Consider the following 16,239-nt stretch of genomic DNA (forward strand, 5'->3'; position numbering starts at 1 on the left):
CAAGTATCATTCGTTTATTAAAGCTTTTGAAAATGGAGTTGAGCGAAACACCAATAACAACTGTGACAGACTCTACTTCCTTGAACAGCACACCAAAGGGCATGCAAAAGGGCTAGTGAGGAGCTGTCAGCACATTGAGTCGGGCAGAGGTTATGTGAAGGCAAAGGCTCTCCTGAAAGAGCACTATGGCAATGAGCAAAAGGTGGCAGCAGTGTACATGGAGAGAGCCTTGTCATGGCCCACTATTAAAATGGAAGATGTGAAGGCCCTCCAGGAGTACGGCCTCTTTCTGCGTGGATGCTGTAATGCTATGGAGGATGTGCATTATTTAAATGATCTGGACACACCCACAAACATGTTGGAAATCATCAGAAAACTGCCGTACAAACTCAGAGACCGCTGGAGGTGCCACGCATGTGACCTGCAGGAAAGTCACAACAGAAGAGCAAGGTTTATGGATATTGCCAACTTTGTTGGAAAACAGGTGAAAATTCTGACTGACCCTGTGTTTGGAAACATTCAGGACACTGTTATAACAACTAAACAAATGAAACCCAAACCTCACCCTCGCTCCAGCATCAGAGGAACCAGCTTCGCTACCACAGTGAATCGTGTGGAGAGAACAGCTCAACGTGTGAATAAAGCTACAGACATACAACCACCAGCTAAGAAGATCTGTCCCTGCTGCACTGGAGGACACACATTGGATGTGTGTGCGCGTTTGGAAAAAATGGCACACAAAGAGAAAATTGACTTCCTAAAGGAAAATGGGGCTTGTTTTCGCTGCCTGTGTATAGGACACATCAGCAGAAATTGCCAAAGGAAGATTTCCCGCTCGAAGTGTGGCCAAAGACATCCAACTGTGCTCCATAAGGAAAGTGTCACTGCAGAACCGTCTGAGAGAAGCACCAAGATTACAGTGGATGACACCTTGGTTTCCAGTGGGCTTACAGGGGCTGGTGAGATGGATTGCAAGCTTCCTATTGTGCCAATCCAGGTGAAGGCAAAGAAGGGCAATAAAATCATTCTCACATACGCCTTTTTGGACCAGGGAAGTACTGCAGTGTTCTGTACTGAGAGTCTGAAGCAGAAGCTCAATTTGTCTGGGAAGAGAGCCAACATTCTTCTCAGGACCATGGGACAGGAAAAGGTGGTCAGTAGCTACATCGTACCAGAGCTGGAGGTGGCAGCACTTGAAGAGGACAGCTTCATTGAGTTGCCAAAAGCGTACACTCAATTATCAATGCCAGTACACAAAGCAAACATACCCACAAATAAGGATCTGACAAGGTGGCCATATTTAAAACACATCTGCTTACCACAGATTGAGGCTGGAATTGAGTTGCTGATTGGAACGAATGTCCCACGAGCCATGGAACCGCTGGAAGTCATCCGCAGTGAGCATAATGGACCCTACGCTATAAGGACAGTGCTGGGCTGGACGGTAAATGGACCACTGACAGGAAACGGTGGAGGGGCCAATTACTGTGAGCAGTCAGTAACTGTGAACCGTGTGTCCATTGTGAATTTGGATGAACTGTGGCAACAGCAATTTAAGATGGACTTTCCAGAATCAGCTGTGGAGGAACAAGTGGGTCCGTCCAGGGAAGACCTGAGGTTCATGGACATGGTCACAAAGTCAGCCAAACACCTCAATGGTCATTACCAGGTCGCCTTGCCTTTGAAAAATTCAAACCTCAGCATGCCAAATAACAGAAAAGTGGTGGAACAGCGTCAAAACCATCTGAAGAGGAGGCTCCAGAGGGATCCAGCATTTTACAGGGAATATAACACCTTTATTGAGGATCTACTTGGCAAAGGCTATGCTGAAAGAGTTCCTGATTCAGAGCTGGAAAGAAATGATGGCAGGGTCTGGTATATACCACACCATGGTGTTTACCACCCAACAAAGAAAAAACTCAGAGTTGTGTTTGATTGTGGGGCCAGTTACAAACGACAATCTCTGAATGAAGAGCTGTTGCAAGGACCCGATCTAACCAGCTCACTAATTGGAGTTGTGACCAGGTTCAGGAGGGAACCTGTGGTCATCATGGCTGATATAGAAGCTATGTTTCACCAAGTGCAAGTGCCCCCAGATGATGCTGATCTGCTGCGATTCCTCTGCTGGCCACAAGGAGACTTGAACCAAGCACCATGTGAATTTAGGATGAAGGTACACCTTTTCGGAGCTACATCCTCTCCTAGCTGCGCCAACTTTGCCCTCAGGAAATGTGCAGAGGATTTTGGTCATGAGCATGAGGAGGAAACTCTGTGCGGTTTGTTAAATAAAAGCAATAAAAGCATCTTGGAATAAACCAGTAGCGCGTCACAAATAAAGGAACCTAAGGACCCAACCTCAAACTCTGAGCGGCTAAAAGGTTTGTGTTGGATGCCGCAACAGATACATACATGCTTTAACCTGTACAATATTATCCATCTTTTGTGTGTCCACAGGTGTCAGGGAATAATTTAGGATATAAAAACAACTGAGTACGACAGATAGATGCAGTGTGAGGTCACAGATTACAAGTTCAGCAACAGCTGTTGAGTTTTCTCAAGTAAATATTTCTAAGTTATCACTAATATATTATCAGCCCAAGACCTCATCTTTGAATATAATTGGCTGCGTTGGCCGGGAATCGAACCAGGGTCAACTGCTTGGAAGGCAGCTATGCTAACCACTATAACACCAACGCTGTAGAGAACAACATCTGGCCCATCTGATGCGAGACTGCCAGGTAAGTGCTTAAGGGTAAGCTGTGGTCACATCATCCTTCACTTACTTCGTAATTATCTGAAGCATCAGAGATCGATCAGAGCACTTCATGTGACTCTGTGGCGCAATGGTAGCGCATCTGACTCCAGATCAGAAGGTTGTGTGTTCAAATCACATCAGGGTCATTGCTCATCCTTTATAGTTGCTGCATCACTGTTTACATGCTTTAACCTGTACAATATTATCCAGCTGCTGTCTGTCCACAGGTGTCAGGGAATAATTTAGGATATAAAAACATCATGGACGCAGTATTGTGTCACAGATTCAGGTAGAAGTTCAATAGTACCTATTGAGCTTTCTTCATAAATTACAAAATACATACATAAATCCACCGATACATCCATCCATCCAATTACCAATACATACATACATATGTAGCAGTCACAGTGCCATGTGGATTAAGAAACTTGAAGCCTCTGACACACCAACATTCCTATCGGGGGAATGTTTACGTATGTGGATAAAAACCAGATCCAGAGAACAGAAAACTGCCTAATTTACAACAACCTTAAGAGCTTTTGGGAGTGAAAAATAAGCAACAGACACTTGCCATAAAATTGGAAAACTCGAATGAACAAAGAATCTTTCTGTTGGAGAAGTGGGAGACTTACTATCTTATCTGGACCATAAATCGAAGTTGACACTTTAACACCCTTTTCCACCAGAGAACCGACCAGATGGCTACACACGAACTGAGAATACTTCACTAAAGGCCCGGTCACACATGTCCTCCACGGGCATATCGCGGCCGAATCACGGCCAAAACTGTCTGCCCGTGAAGCAGACGCTGTTGGATGCTTTGAGGTCGCGATTGAGACGCGATACAGCCGTACTTCACCCGTCGTTACACGCGGTAAGAAATTCACACGCGGTTGGCCGCGCGAAAACTGCCCAAAACTTTAGACCGCGGGTAATCGCGGGCGGTACACGTTGTACACACGCGGTAAAGACGCGGTACAGACGCGGAACGAACGTGCTGGGACGTGCTACGGCCGCGGTTAAGACGTGGTTACACGCGGTAGGATCAGCAGGTAATCGCGGGTGGAGCACGGTCATAACACGTTTGTTCCGCGTCTGTACCGCGTTGTTATCACGTGCATTAGCGTGTGTACCGCGTGTAAGCACGGACAAACGCCTTTCTCCGCGATTTGCCGAGCATTCGTCAGTTGTGCTCCAGACGTCAAGGGGTGAACATGGATCCCCGTCACAGTAATGACCTCGTCTTGCTGCTCCAGCAGCATCAGAACCAAGTGTTACAGATCCATCAGCTCCTCATTGACCGAAGAAGACGAAGGAGGAGGAGGATGGTGGTCCGGAACATCTGGGTGCGCGACTGGATTGGCAGGAGACCTGAGCTGGGGCTGTACGATCGTCTCATGGTGGAGCTCCGTAATGAAGATCCAAGGGCCTTCCATAATTTCATGAGAATGCTTCTTCTTCGGTGCCATCTTCACGGGACTGTGTCTTGAGCGGTTATGATTTCTACAGCCCGGTTCGGCTGCTTTATTATACCCGTGGTAGGCCGCGGTACCGCCGCGCTTCACCCGCGATAAGGACGCGGAACAGTCGCCGGCGTCTGTTCCGCGGGCATACCACAGGTAAACCGCGGGTAAGCCAATTTTGCACATTTTCCACAGCGTCTGCTTCACGGGCAGAAATTTTTGGCCGTGATTCGGCCGCGATATGCCCGTGGAGGGATGTGTGACCGGGCCTTAAGACTCACCTTTAATCGAATCTTAAACTATATTAAATGTGTTTGATAACCGTATACAATTTCTTTCAGGTTTCCAGCTTGATCACAAGACGCATATAGAGACAATTTGTACGATTCTGGCTTAAATATTGACGAAGAAACAAACTTGTTGGAAAATGCCCAACCTGCCTGATGGAACCACATTGCCCCCTAGTGGTCTGCAGTGTTGATTAGTTGAACATTTAAATTCCCGAGGACTCAGTCAAAGGGACGAGATATATGCAACAATTTAACTTTTAACGATGTCCCTTCGGTATCTATTTGTTATTTGTTTGGTATCCCCATTGTTAACAGAAAATTAACATTGTGTGGTTGCCCTATTCATATGTCACGATTTTATAGATATCCATCTGAATTTTGAAGTCATAATTGTCTTTATCATGTTGTGTTATGTTGTGTCTTTATATCACAAGTCTATGTTATATCTTTAATCTGCATATCTTAACAAGTTGTGGTGTTTTCAGAATCACCGAAACAAATGTTCTATGAGACGGAGTAATGGAGAAATAAGAGTTTCTTTGTCTCATCCAGAAATCCCCCTATAGCACAGATCACCTTACACAGACACCCAGGCAGACGTCACCACAGTTCAGGCATCTCATTGGCTGAAAGGGTAGTGTAAGCTTACGTCATGCCCCGCCTCCGAGAATCAAAACCCGGAGCCCGCGAAAAACACACTCTCTTGTTCCAGAAGCAGCCTCAGTTTCAGCACAGAGTTTTCAGAGAGAGAACAGGTCAGAGAAGAACAATGGAGAATTTATCAGAGCACACAGTTGCTCAGAGAGATTTGGAGATGACTTAAGAAGAAAAGAAGAGCTCACCAGAGTTTGGGAGGTTCCCGAGTCTCAGGAGAGAGCGGAAAGACGAAAGGAGGGAGGAAGAAGATGGCAGGAGGACCCAAGAAAAGACGAGAAAAGAAAGAAAGACCCTAACAAAGAAACAGATTGAAATACTCTGAAGATGCACGTTTTACGTGTTTTTGTTCGTCCATCGCCATCCATGTCCTTTTACGTCGCACGTCCTAACCTCCGCTGTTTCACGCCATCATCACCTTTTCTTACCAAGAAGCCAACTCCACGCAACCTTTTATTAATCTTCTGTGAACTTAAGTTCGCTTCATCAGAGAAAGCAGCAACGGACCAACTCTTGACACTCGGAGGATTTGATCATCTAACATCACAGCCCTCGGCATTATCGTTCCCGTTTCCCGGGGAAAAGGAGCAACTGAGAAGTCCACTAAAGTCAGCCACCACAACCAGGAAGGCCCAGAGAGCGGAAGAGAAATCCTCGGACCCGCGTGGCCGCTGCCGTGTTCCGAGCTGACTAAACAGAACTTCAGCACAGTAAGACCGACCCGTTTTCACCTTAAAGTGGGTTTGATGGATGTCTCGAGGCTTTCACAGAATGATAAATTAATCCAAAATGTCAGTGTTTAGCGTCAAATAGTCAGCCAACCCAAACTATTTGAATGAATCCAGTATCTCTCCATTTCCCATATTTTATTTTCCATTCACTAAGTGTTTTATATAATCACCCATTTTCCATGCATCTACTGTTTGTTTAAAGGTTCATGTACCCGGCCATATCATTTTAATAAATAGTTATTATATCTATCTATATATGGTATAATCACAGATTGTGTCGTATGCTTTCTTTACGTAATGTCTGTCCAACCAAACGAGAACTTTCACGAAAGTAGCGAGATATGAGACTGATTATTAATTGAATATTAATTTAACATACCAGGATCGTAAGATTTTCAACAGTTCTCCTCCCTGACTGTAACTTAAATTAAGTTAAAACCAAGGTAGGTGGTGCCCTAAATTCGAGGTAAGATTTATTTGAGACTGTAAGAACATCTCATAAATCCTTATATTTAATACATATATAAATACCCAATAACGCTACACCAGTATGAGGTGAATTTCTCCAGTTTAAAATGAACAAATGCTGTTATTCTCTCCATTTTATATCTGTCCATTGTGATGTCCATCCAGATGTTGACAGTTGGGCTCTCTTGTGATAGCCATTTCCTGGTGATATTCTTTTTGCAAGCCGTTAGCAGGATATTTATGAGGTGCTTATCTCTTTTCAGCCATCCCTCAGATATGTGTCTGAAAAACATAGTCTTAATGTCGAGGGGTATTTCACATTTGAAGATGTCCTGTAGGGCGTTGTGTATCTTTTTCCAATAGTCCTTCATGACCGGGCAGTCCCAGAAAATGTGATAATGGTTTGCATTTTGATTTCCACAGTTCCTCCAGCAGACTGAGGAGTTATTGTCATAGTGAGATTTCTGGGAGGGTGTAATAAAGCACCTAATCAGGCTTTTCCAGCCAAACTCCCTCCACTTCTGTGAGCTGGTACACATCCATTGATACCTCCATATTGTTGTCCATTCTTCTTCAGATATAATTATTCCTTCTTCCTTCTCCCATTTTGTTTTAATATATGAAGTTGAATGTGATTTCAAATTCGACAGACTCTTATATAAACATGAAACAGTTCTATCAATAGTTTCTGAATTATAGGCTTTTGTAAACAGTTCAATCAAACATGTGCCAGTCTTTGTTACATTTTTCATCTTCGTATCAACGTAGTGCCGCAGCTGCAGATATCCATAGAAGTCTTGTTTTTCTACTAAATGTGTCCTTTTAAGCGTTTCAAAACTGAGCATTTTTCCATCTTTCATTAGCCTGCATAAGGCTGTTATACCCTTAGCTATCCAATCTTTGAAGCTAGAGTCCAACTTATTAGGTGCAAACTCTGAGTCATAGGCGCACCATTTAAGAACTGTAATATCACTCTCGAGTTTATGTTCCTTTATGATAGACCCAAAAGAATTTTAAGACCCAAAGAGACAATTTACAGCATCGAGCAGTTGGTTGTACTCACATCATTGTCATCATCACTGAAGGGCATCATCTTCATTCAAAACTGAGAGATGCAATGGATGTCTGCAAGCTGTATATCAGCAGTGTGGAAGTTAGTTAAAGGCTTTCACAAACTACTGAAACAGGTGTTACTCTGCACCGGTCTGGTAAGGATCCGACTTCCACGGGTTCCGTATTCTGTACATTAAGGGGGGTTCTGTGTGATGTCACAGGGGGCTCAGCGAATAAATTAGAACATTCTGGGGTTCTAATTCTGCACTAAGAGAAAGGGTCATGGAGTAAAGAGGTTTTTAAATCAAAACAAACATTTCTGTCCAGGCTTCTCATGTGGGAAGCTGAAAATCTGCTATACTTGTACACACTCGTTCGGGTTCATAGTTCACACCAGTGAGCAGCTAACAACTACGTGAAAACAGCGTTATAGTGACCATCCCCCTCTATATTCTCACCATTATCTTTTGGACAACCCATAATAAAAGTGGTGGTTCTTTTGACTCCAGGGATTCATTTGATGTTGATCCAAAACCTTCTAAGTACATCAGTCGGGCAGAGAACTTGAAACTGTTGATGAACTTGCTTCGAGAGAACAGCTGAAACATCCAGTTTGAAACGTTCTACGTCTTCAAGGTTTGCATCTAAATGTTTGATGTTCAACCACGTTGTAAACATTCAATACGAATGACTGGAATGTTTATTTAAAAAGGGAAACTGGGCCGCGAGAGGCCACCCAGCCTTTGTGCAACAAAGTTGTTAAATACTGATCTCTTAAATCAGTACCGGTCCGCGAGACATTCCAAACCGGGAAAATAAAAAAAAATAAAAAAATGTTTTAAAATTACATTTTTTTTTCTTTAAATTTTAAAAAAAGACATGGAAATCGGGAATTCTTTAATTTCACTCGCTCCTACACTCGATTCTATACTTGGAAACTGCATTGATTGCATTATAGGAGGCCGATTGTGCACGTTTATTTTTTTCAATGATGACTGTCTGTCATCATATCCTAATTATCCTAATTTGTAAAAGCGTCTGCTAAATGTAATGTAAAAGAAGTGAATGCATGTAGAAATACCCCCACCCTCAGTGTCTGTTGAACGTAAAGTACTAAAAAAGTAGCTCATTTCGACTGTTTGCTTCTCTTCTTTGTACAGATCAGGTGGAGTCTGGCTGACTGTCACTGAGAGAGGAACCTGTGGCTTTTAAGATTAAGATTAAGAGTCTCATGCTCTACCGACTGAGCTAGCTGGGCTATTCACATGTTATAAAACATGCCTTCCGATAAAAAAGAAGAGATAAAACAAGCCTAAGTCAACTTTCTGAGATTTAGAATGACATCAGAACACATTCCTCCCTTTTCAGTCAATCGACTGGATCCCACTCAGCTGTTAGGGTTTTCCATGAGGTAATACCACCTGGCACCAGGTGGTACATTTTTAGCACCTACTCGGTCGGGGTCGAGTTGAGTCAAGCCGAAAATGTGACATCTACAGACTGCAGGCCACTGATTGGCCAGGGAGTGATGTCACTGGATGAGTCATGAAAGCCACTCCTTAACAAGAACCGGCAACAGCAACAGTTGGATTTTATGTATTCTGTGATCGTCAACGAGGTGGATTGCTAGACACAAAGACATAGACCAAGCAGCAGGTAAACCTTTGCCTCGATGTCCTACATTGTTGTGTCATGTTTGTGTCACATAAGACTGACATCACAGGACTTTTGGACCTCCTTGCTATAACGACCCCACCCACATTGAGGTGGTTGTGAGTAAGTACTGGTGAAAAAGAGCTTAATGTTGCAGGAGAACTGCCTCATCGCACATCAGAATTGTGTATGTTAATGGGAGGAACTGAAGGCCCGTCTTCAGAGATAAATGCCCTTTTTCACCATGGCCTGACATGGCTTTCTTCATGGTCTTCTAATATGCAAGTAAGATTTAAGCATGAAATTAATGTCAGGAGTGGGATTTGAACCCACGTCTCCTTTGGGAGACCAGAAGTCCCTGTGCTAAGGAAGGAATGAAGCCTTGAGTCTGGCGCCTTAGACCGCTCGGCCATCCTGACACGGTTACTTCCCTGACTGTGTAAAATACGACAAACGTGAACCAAAATTCAAAACGCTACTCCACTTGACTATATTCGACTCAGGTTTTAGGGTTTTCCATGAGGGAGTAACAGCTGGGAGCAGGTACATTTTTAGCACCTACACGGCAGGGATTCGAGTTGAGCCGAAAATGTGACGTCTACAGACTGCAGGCCACTGATTGGCCAGGGAGTAATGTCACTGGATGAGTAATGAAGGCAAGAGAGGGCCAGAGGCCATGGGTCGTTATTCAGATTTTTCTTATTTTGTTTTAAAGTGAATGATCATACTTGAGCAAAAAGGGAATACAGAAATGACATGAGCCCAAAGAAAGGTAAACATAATGCTCTTGCGCAAGTTTGAATGTTTTTGATTCATATTGTGCATTTCAGGAGGTTTGTGATCATTCAAAGAGGCACCACTGAGGACGCTGTGATGGTGGTAACAGAGCTGAACTTTGACTTTAAGTGCTGGATCAATCATCTGTTGATTATTAAAACTGCTACGCCCAACGTGGGGCTCGAACCCACGACCCTGAGATTAAGAGTCTCATGCTCTACCGACTGAGCTAGCCGGGCTATTCACATGTTATAAAACATGCCTTCCAATAAAAAAGACGAGATAAAACAAGCCTAAGTCAACTTTCAGAGATTTAGAATGACATCAGAACACATTCCTCCCTTTTCAACCTCTACCTACTCCACTCGACTGGATCCCACTCAGCTGTTAGGGTTTTCCATGAGGTAATACCACCTGGCACCAGGTGGTACATTTTTAGCACCTACTCGGTCGGGGTCAAGTTGAGTTGAGCCGAAAATGTGACATCTACAGACTGCAGGCCACTGATTGGCCAGGGAGTGATGTCACTGTATGAGTCATGAAAGCCACTCCTTAACAAGAACCGGCAACAGCAACAGTTGGATTTTATGTATTCTGTGATCGTCAACGAGGTGGATTGCTAGACGCAAAGACATAGACCAAGCAGCAGGTAAACCTTTGCCTCGATGTCCTAAATTGTTGTGTCATGTTTGTGTCACATAAGACTGACATCACAGGACTTTTGGACCTCCTTGCTATAACGACCCCACCCACATTGAGGTGGTTGTAAGTACTGGTGGAAAAGAGCTTAATGTTGCAGGAGAACTGCCTCATCGCACATCAGAATTAATAATAATAATAATACATTTTATTTATAGGCACCTTTCATAGGCACTCAAGGGGGGTATTCCTAGAAAGTAGCTAAAGAAAGCCAGGCTGTAGCCGGAAAGCGTCGCTTGAACTAACACCATCTTCCAATTAAGCCTCAAGTCGTTCCATGAAGCCAGCTCAGCTGGATCTCAGTGAGGCTAATCCAAGCGAGGCTTACATAGCCTGGCTAAGTGCGAGTGTACGAGGAACGTAAGAAGCCCTGACGAGTGGATTGTGGAAAAACAGAGATGGCAGAAAAGGAGAGCAAGACAAGAGCTTTTATTTTTTCGGCAGCTGAACAAATAATGCTTATGGAGCTGCATGAGGATTTTAAAAGTGTCATCACCAGAAATGGTAATACAGCTGTGATCAATAAAGCGAAGAAAACGGCATGGCAAACAACTTTAGACAGACTAAATAAGTTATGAAAGTTTCATACCATTGTCAATTGTTATACATTTATTTTACTGTCCTCATGTATTTAGACTCTCCTCTTTGTGTCATAATTTGTTTACATAAAGCATGCTGAATTGTCTCTGTATGAGATGTACAGCACAAATATACTGGCCCTGCTCACTTTATTAATAACCCAATAATCGACACGCATCATCATACTTTGTGACTATATTATCCTGTGTGTGTGACCCAGATATTATTTTTTCACTTTTACATCTCAACAGGAGCAATCTTAACAGCCAAAAGCGTACCTGGCAGCAGGTGAAGGTAAAGTACAGGAACATATTTCAGAGTGGTAAGTAGCCTTTGAAGAAATGTGTTTGTCCAATAAAGAGAGCAGCAAACTAGATATGGAATACAAGAAACTGAAAATAAAAAAGATCAAGCTAGAGATTATGAAACTGGAGAGGGATGTTAGTATAAATTCAGATAAAGGAGAATTTCGTGTTGTGAACTGTATTTAATTCTGTTTTCTCTCCACAGCTTGAGAAACATGTAATAATAATTAAACAATTCAACACAACTTGAACTCAAACTTGTCATTATTGTACGATTCATGCAAAGTGTTAGAAATGTGTTTTTTACATTTATATTCACAGTGGGGTGCCATGACCTAACATGTGGAAAGTTATAAATCATCTCTGTCCATTTAGCCTTCTTACACTTGCTCTGACTTAAACTGCTACTGTGTCAATGCTAAATTATGAAAAGAAGTTCTAACTCAAAGGTCACAACAATAAGGATCAAAGGAAATATGTGTCGCTGTACAGGTCCCTCACTGTGTCAGGAGAAACTGAGTCCTTTCAGGCACTAGAACCTGCAGGGACTCAACGAAGAAAAGGCTTGAGCCTGAAAAGTTGTCCACAAGACAAAATGTATAAAATATGAAGTATACTATTAATTTAAGATGGCTCTGTCAGAAGTCAGCCATGGTGCCTGAGAGCTTTAAGTAATGAACCTGTATTTAATTTGGCCAAAGGTCATTTCTATCCGTGCCCTTGTTTTAGCATGTGCATGTGCATGTGCATGTGCATGTGCATGCTTCTTTCTGAACACAACACCCAGTTTGGACACATCATGGCTGGGACAGCAGCAGCAGCCACAAACACGTCCAAACTTTCTGTATTCAGCAGATGTGGAGAGGGCTCCTCAGGAATATCGCTGATGGAATATAGCTGATGTATCACTTTTTAAAGAAAGTCCACCAAAACTTTGGACACATTCTGAGAATCCACAAAAGAAGAAGAAATGTTGTTGAAAAGTCAGTTTGTCATTTTATCGAGGTCCCTCTGCTCTTTGTGTAACTTAGATATTCTACATCTGAAATGATTCTTTATAAAGTATTTTATTCAAATAAAACGATAACCTCTGATCTGAAGACAGCTGATTTAGTGCCGGTCACATGATCACATCATTTATAGGATTAAAAACATGTTAGATTTGTACAAAAGAGCCTCAGATTATCAACACTGATTATTTTAGATCTAAAGAAATGAATGATCACTTTTCTTTGTGGGACACGTTTCCATCAAAGTGTGAGACGATATGAATGAATGAATGAGTTCAGAGTTGGTTCAAACAGCTCTTCAACATGTTGAACTCATCAGTTACAGAGGAGACGGAGAGGTCATTTAAGGGCTGTAAATCATCTTTAATGGTGCCACATGTGTCCAGTTTGTCTTTGTTACCATAACTGGACAAACACTGATGATCAGGACTGAATAAATGTTACTGATCCATGTTCAGTTCAGCTCTAATGTAACTAATATCTGCTGGAACTGGGACGGAAGGAGACTTTTTTGCCCTCTTGTGGTGTAAAGATGAACTGCATGATGTCAGTTTCATGATGCAGAAACTCCGTGAAGAAAATAAATGTGGAAATATAAAGACTTTTCTCATCTTCTTGTTGAAGCTCCAACCTCCATCATATCATAAAGATCTCATCCATCCTTTCCCTGTTCCTGCTGCACACACCTGTTGTAGTATAAGCAGCAGGATATCAGAGTCTCCTGAGGTGACACCACAGTCTGTAATACAGATGTTGGTAAATTGTTCAGAACAACATACTCACACTCACACACGCACCAAATTAAGCACAAGCTGTGTTTGTAGAACCAACAGGAGGCCGTTGATGTCTGCAGTGATTTTAGTGGCATTAAGACTCATTAGAGCGGAGTTATTGAATATTTCTGGAGCAGGTGTTGCAGCCGACTGCACATGGAGACTAATGTTATTTTCCTGCTCCAAGGACAGCTTATTTGGATTCAAATGTTTATCTGATGGAGAGAGGTGTGATTTGATCTGGAACGACGCTTTATTTTGGAGGTATTTATTCAGCAAGTGCGAATCTGTCAATATGTGTCAAACTTTACCGAACCCTGTTGCTGTTGTTCTACCGCTGCCTCCATCTTTTAGTGTCCGCGGTAAAGCAATACAATGTAACTCCTCAAAAAGCCCACTATGGAGCTCCCCCTACAGGCTTGGAGGTAATGTACGGTTACACTGTCGTAAATACAACACCCTTTCACTTTCACCTTTCACGTTTGTTGACGAACCGGCGAGGAGTCAGAAGGTGCGAGCTCTGTCAGCCGAGAAGGTAAGAGTAATCAAATGTACCTGGGAGCGTGAGAGGGGTCTATTTGTTTTTGCGGTAGGTGTGCCAGAAAGCAAGTCGAAGTACTTCCGCTCAGCTCCCGGGCTGCTACCGGGCCGCTTTCTACTGTATACACTTGAAACATGAAGCCTCTTGTGTTTGTTCTTGTGGACAACTCTCCTGTTAGCTGAAACATTTCAGAGTTCTCCTCAGACTGTATTCAGTGGGCATAAAGGTGTCTTTAACAGAGGGAACGAGGATTTATCTCTGTGCTTCACCCCGGCAGAAGCAGCCAGAGAGGGGGCGGGGCTTGTTCCAAACTCTCAGCTGCTCTCCCATTGGTTATTACTTATGACGTCAGAGACGGACAAAGTTCCTACTGGCTCCTGAAGCCGGTGCAGCGGAAGTGGTTCTGGAGGCAGCAGCTACACTTGTAATGTTCACAGCTTCTGTCTGACACCTCAGAGTTCATAAAACTCATACAACACTATCAGAACACATGGTCACCATAGGAACCTTTATAAGTTCAGGCTTTCTAAAGTAACGGGACACACACACATCAGTCCAATCCAGATGTTTTTCTCATCTTTTCATAGTTTCCTGTTTTGCCTTCATAACTCAGATGGAATCAGTCAGTGAAAAGTAAAGGTGTTCACCAGACCAACCAAGCCTGAACCTGAGGGATGCATCACTGAAATTACTGAGCACATCATCAGACAGGAGAAGAAGAAGCCCATTTTCACTGATATCAGCATCAGACAGCAGATCTGGAGGTGCTTTTCTTTCTACAGCTGGCCTTCACTCCTCTGTGTCTTCTCTCCAACCATCTTTGTCCCAACCATTGCATCTGTGGTGTTCAGCACATCTGCAGCATCAGGCCCGCTGGCTCCGTTCTGCTCGTCTTCTGCAGACGGAGCTTTTTCATGGCAGGAAACCATCCAGTGAGTCAGGATTCTGCAGGAACCACTGGAAGACTTTCACTTCCTCCTTTAGTTGAACGCTTCATCAAACTGACATCATGCAGTTCCTCTATTCACCACCAGAGGGAGACACGTCTCCATCAATGCAGAGTCCCGCTCAGTATTACTGACAGTACTTCACAGCCACTGAGAGGACACATTTAAATCAGTAACATACAAAGAAATGATTTCTGTATTTGAGCCAGGCTTCCACCTCCATATAAGACACACACTGTGTCCTCATACAACAAGCAGCTCTCCTGTCTGAGCTTCACATCTTTACAGTTAGCATCAGCACACACAGCATGTTGATGAAGATTCTCACTCATCCAGGTCATGGTAATCCTAAGAGCTCACATCCTCTGGCCTAAAAGGCCTCCAGCAAAGAGCCAGATAAGACCAGAGCCACCCACTCTCCAGATAAAGGGCCTTATGAGCTGCTGAAGTTCTTCAGGTAAATAAGTTTATATTAGTTTCTCTTTTGGTCAGAGGCTCTGGTGCTCTGGAGTTACACCAAGTGTTTCTGAATGTTAGCTGCAACACCTTTAAAATCTGTTTTATCTCCATGCAAACAACAGATAATCCTAACTGTCCTGTAGTTCGTAATGTGTCAGATCTCCATTTAATCCATCTCTTTCGCTGCAGGTTTAAAACTTCATTACATTTGTTTTGTTGTTGAACCACCAAACCAGCTCAGAAGACACAGTATTTAATGGCTGTCAGGTTGAGTGGAGGATGTAAATGAACAAGTGGTTCACTTCAAGGCAAGTAAGAACATTCATCTTGAAAATCAACAGATATCAGCTTGCTGCACTTTTGCATGAAAGGATAACAAATCCAAGCCTGCAATTGTTATTAAGTTTTAAACAAGAGGCACAAGACTGAAGCGTTGGAACAGACAATTATAGCAGATAATAAAACACGTGTGATCTGTGGTGATTTCAACATGGACCTCTTAAAGGTACATACTCCTAAACAAACTTGTGATTTCTTGGCTGCGTTATACGGTAGAGGCTTGTATCCACTGATCACAAAGCCGAGCAGAGCAGCCACAGATAGTGCAACATTAACTGACAACATTTTTACACATTCCTTGGACACTGGTATAAATAGTGGTTTGGTAATAAGTGATGTAAGTGATCATTTAGCTGTATTTGCAACATTTAATGATCAGCTACAGAGGAAGAAAACAGAAAAGCGTAGATATGAAAGGGTAAGGACTGTTAAAGCAATTAATGCTTCAGAAATGAGCTTTAAAACAAGAGTGGAATGAGTTTCATACAGATGAAGTAAACACTGCAGACAATTCATTCTTCAACTGTTATTTATCTCTCTATGATAAACACTGTCCAACAGTTTTATGTTCACATAAGCATTGTTATGCTGAGAAACCTCGGATAACAAAGGGATTAAAAAATGCATGTAAGAAGAAAAATAAACTTTATGGAGACTTCATCAAAACTAGAACAGAGGTTGCTGAAAAACGCTGAGATGTACAAAAACAGGCTGACCAACATGTTGAGGCAAGCAAAGAAGCA

At 42.8% G+C, this 16,239-nt stretch overlaps 3 non-coding genes across 3 annotated transcripts; 1 reads left to right on the plus strand and 2 right to left on the minus strand.

Moving 5' to 3' along the window:
- Positions 1-2,829: 2,829 nt before the first annotated feature.
- On the plus strand, positions 2,830-2,901 carry trnaw-cca (transfer RNA tryptophan (anticodon CCA)). Its single transcript has one exon. It is a non-coding gene; the product is annotated as a tRNA-Trp (tRNA).
- Positions 2,902-9,375: 6,474 nt separating this feature from the next.
- trnal-caa (transfer RNA leucine (anticodon CAA)) lies at positions 9,376-9,486 on the minus strand. The gene is made up of 2 exons: positions 9,449-9,486; positions 9,376-9,421 (listed from the first exon to the last, which is right to left on the minus strand). It is a non-coding gene; the product is annotated as a tRNA-Leu (tRNA).
- Positions 9,487-10,010: 524 nt separating this feature from the next.
- On the minus strand, positions 10,011-10,083 carry trnak-cuu (transfer RNA lysine (anticodon CUU)). The gene has a single exon. It is a non-coding gene; the product is annotated as a tRNA-Lys (tRNA).
- Positions 10,084-16,239: the final 6,156 nt, after the last annotated feature.

The sequence above is a fragment of the Odontesthes bonariensis genome, chromosome 11 (genome assembly GCF_027942865.1).
Source record: "Odontesthes bonariensis isolate fOdoBon6 chromosome 11, fOdoBon6.hap1, whole genome shotgun sequence".
NCBI classification, from domain to species: Eukaryota; Metazoa; Chordata; class Actinopteri; order Atheriniformes; family Atherinopsidae; genus Odontesthes; species Odontesthes bonariensis.